The sequence below is a fragment of the Chaetura pelagica genome, unplaced genomic scaffold (genome assembly GCF_000747805.2).
Source record: "Chaetura pelagica isolate M959 unplaced genomic scaffold, ChaPel_1.0 scaffold147, whole genome shotgun sequence".
Taxonomy (NCBI): Eukaryota; Metazoa; Chordata; class Aves; order Apodiformes; family Apodidae; genus Chaetura; species Chaetura pelagica.
This window is the reverse complement of record NW_009954194.1, coordinates 5,465,756-5,469,783: the sequence shown is the minus strand read 5'-3', so window position 1 is coordinate 5,469,783 and position 4,028 is coordinate 5,465,756.

The following is a 4,028-nucleotide window of genomic DNA, read 5'->3' as shown; positions in this document are numbered from 1 at the left end:
AAGGGGAATGATTCCTGCTCCTGCTCTATTAGCAATGGACCCTTGTTACCCCGCCAATTCTTTAGCCACCAGTTGTAACACTTTATCTAAAAGTAGCTTGGTCCTCAGTATTTCCCGTAGGGAAACACAAAGGCAGCCCAGTGGTCTGGGGCAAAGTGTCTCTGCCTAACCTTGCTGTCACTCTGTACCTGCCAGCTTGAAGGGCTGCCAAAGCAAACCAGCCCTTGCTGTGCTCTGGGAAACTCAAGCAAACACCATGTCTCATCCCCAACACCCAAAATTAGGCAGGAGATGCAATTTGGGAGATAACGGGTATAGGTGTCAGTCAATCAATATAATTTTCCACTATAGAGAGACAGCAATGCCAATATATACATGGATGAGAGAGACCAATGCTTATTACTTTTCCAGGGAGTGCAACACTCATCCACATCTCAGACAAGAAGTATGTGCTCTCTAGGAGAAGCAGCTGAGACACATCCTAGAAAGGCAAAAGGGAAGAGTTCCAGAAAGATTTCAAGAAACTAAGAGCCAAAATTAACAGGGAAACAATTAAAAAACCTTAAAGTGGGAAAGAAGTGGGAAGGATGGACTAGAGAGAGACAAAGCACACAACACAAACCCAGATGATACAGCAGGGCTCAGAGGAGAGATAGGGATGGGGAAGGGACCATGATTCTTCTTGTTCCTACTCAGGACGCAGTAGGTGCATAGACACATAAAAACACATGTAGAAACAGAACATAAAGTGAAACAAAAAGCAAGGAAGAAAAAGGCAGACTGTAGAGAGATATCATCAGGAGCAGGAGACAGGAAAGAAAGAGCAAGAAACAGCAGCAATACTGAGAAAGAAAAAGATAAAAAAAGGAAGGGGGAAGAAGTGAATACAGTGAAACAGAAGGGAGTAGAAATTCAGACCTTTTTTTTATTTTATAAAGTGTCACCCAGTTACTTAGCAAAAAGGTAGAAACATTAAATAATGCAGGTCACTTCATCTCAAAAAATTAACCCCAAAAGAGGAGTGTATTTACATGCAAATGGAGCTAGTGAATTGGGCATCTTCCCACATTTGAGATGGATTTCTGTAATCTTAACCACTTAAATGCCTGTCTATGAATCTGGGACATGGAAGTAGTGTATTAAAATATTCTCCTTTAGACTACTTTCATCATTTGCAAACTCCCTACGTGCATGTTACTAATGTTTGGGATGTACACTTCCCGTTCTGCATAGTCCTGCCTATTCATAATCCCTAAAAACAATGCCTCCAAACCCATGTGGATTCAAGTCTGCTGTTTTCCTACATGAGCTGTTCCCAATATAAAGCATCTCTTTCACTCTTTCAAGATTACCTTTTTAAACTGTTTTAAGTAATAAGCAAATGTTGTGAATGAATATTTTGAAAAAGAGAATAAGCCAGTTCTTGCCCTCTGATCTCCAAGAGCAGGCACTGTCAGTAGGAACTCAATACAAGTATTAAAAGCTGGCTAAAATTAGCAACAAATAACATAAAATCTATGACATGCTAAGAAAGATATTTGGAATGCCTGGCCTTCCTAGTGATTAATAGACTCATTATACCACTAGACATATGTGCAACAAAGGTATATTATTTAAGTAGCACCATGTACTGCTGCATGTATTATCCCTGCCCAGTAAGGCTTCACGTCCACTGTACGGCAACAAATTAGTGTAAGGATGCAAATTCTATAGAAACACAGAAATCAAGTCTGATCAATAAAGCTCAAGTTTATGTAATGCTTTAAGTTGCTGCATGGAAATAATTTTCAACAGAATTACTTGTGTAAGGGAAAGAATCCACTTTTTTTCACAGCTAGTAAATGTCACTCCTAAAAGAAAATCAATCTGGAAGGAGAGACAGAGAGAACACAACTAAGAACACATACTTTCACAGATACTATTTAAAGAAGTATTTTAATACAGACCATAACAGCTCTTTTGTAAAGATTTTGTTTTGTCCAGCATAGTCATAGCCTAGCACTGATCACATAGTTATATTGTTCCACTTCAGAATATGTATTTCTAAGCCTTCTAGTATTTCTTGTCTCAGATACTGTCTTCTGGAAGATCATCTCAGCTACCAGACATAAACTAGCTGAAAATAGTAATTCTGAGAAGTTTCACATAAGGAAAAGAAAGAGATGAAAAGAATTAAAATCCTTCATTTAGTCATATATGTCTCCATGAATATGAGATCTCACATATTAAAGATCATGAAACTAACTTGCTGTATGTTTCAATTTCGGGGGGGGGGAAAGGCATTTTTTAAGAGGAATCCATTATCTAGTCTTCACACCATCTTGAAGTACCATAACAGGTCCTTATTGCCTGATGGGATGTATAATCCTCTCTGCTCTATGCAATGTACTTGAAAAGAAAAATAAAAACCTTATTCACACAACATTCCCATTCGGGTTTGGGAAGCGAGCTGTTCTAGGCCATCTCAACACTGAGGAACCCTTCTGCACTCCTTCCAGCTTGAGTTACAAAACAAATGGGAAGAAAAGCTACTGAGATGATCAACTGGATAAAAGGGCTGAATTATGAAGCATTAAAAAATTAAGAGTCCACAGCGTGACACTTCACAAAGACTGCAGGGCCAGGCTTTTAATTGCAAAAGCTAACTGGGGGTCTGAGTTATTTCAAAAATTTTCACTTTGATGATCATAGTCTGAAAACAAGTAAAAAACCCCATTATATATATATCCATTACAGGGGAAAAATAAATGCATTTAAATGGCACCAAGGGGGCTGATACCGAAATTCTGAATGGAAATAAGGAACACAAAAATATAGACTTAACCTTAGAAAAATCGTCTGAGCAGATCCTGTAACTATTTTGAGGCAATTGAATGCTATTCTAATGGCAGTTTTAGAAAGACTGTCTCGGACTAAAGATGAGGCTATATGCCAGTCTCATAAAGACAACTGTAGAGGTAACGTGTGACTAGGAGTAGAACAAAGAAAAGGAGACAGGAAGCAGATTTTTGATGGACTTAGAAGAGACAACAAAATTTTGCATCTCAATATTTATAAAGCTCAATGCTTATAAATGTCTTCCTAGCAGAAAGACAGTATTTTGAGAGAAATATCCACCTCCTTTCATGTGAAACTAAAAAAAAATGAAGGTGGAAACAATACAGTGGCATCAATCGATACAAAATAGCAACTCCAGCTGTCAGGGATTGTACAAAGAAATAAAAATGCTAGTCCCTCTTTTCCCCTCAAAGCCTCATTAATAAAAAATTACAAAACATTGATTTTTAGGAAACAGGAAAAATCTAAGACTGAAATTGTCATTGATTCTATTAACCTAACAACAATGTATTCACAATTTGAAGTAACAGCAGAAATGCAAAGCACATCAGAACCACCAGTTCATCATCAAAAAGTTACTGCAAATGAATGAATGTATTCAATTACTTAAAATTAATTAATCCATTTTAAAATTAATTAACCCAATTAACCATTAACCCACTTCCCCACCCCCATTTCTTTGAGCATGTATTCATGTAAGGAGGATAGAAACCACTGCAGTTCCATTCTCCTGACCTCTATGAAAGAGACAGAATACAGTAGGAGAGTACTCCTGCTAAAGGGGTGTCTCATTGACCTAAAACACAGCTAACCAGCATAATCATGTCAGATGAAATCTGTTTTGTCCTAGGAAATACTAACTGCAAAGCACTGATTAGTCTCTGTCTGTCCAGAGGACAGTAATTTAACAATTCAGCTACTTGATATGAATAAACCCTTTACTCTGCTTTAGACTGGTCACTGAAAGCAGAAAACTCAACAAGAAAGATGCAATTCAATGAGGATATCCTAACATAGTGCAAAGAAATTGGATGTGAATTGCAGATAACAGCATCTTGCCTTGTGCTGGCACCTTCTATTTCTTCACAGTCATTTCCACCACCCTCTTCTACAGGGTATAAAATAATTTATAGGTTTATATTGCTTTTATTTTTGAGAAACTAATTTACACTGTGTGTGGATTTTCCCTA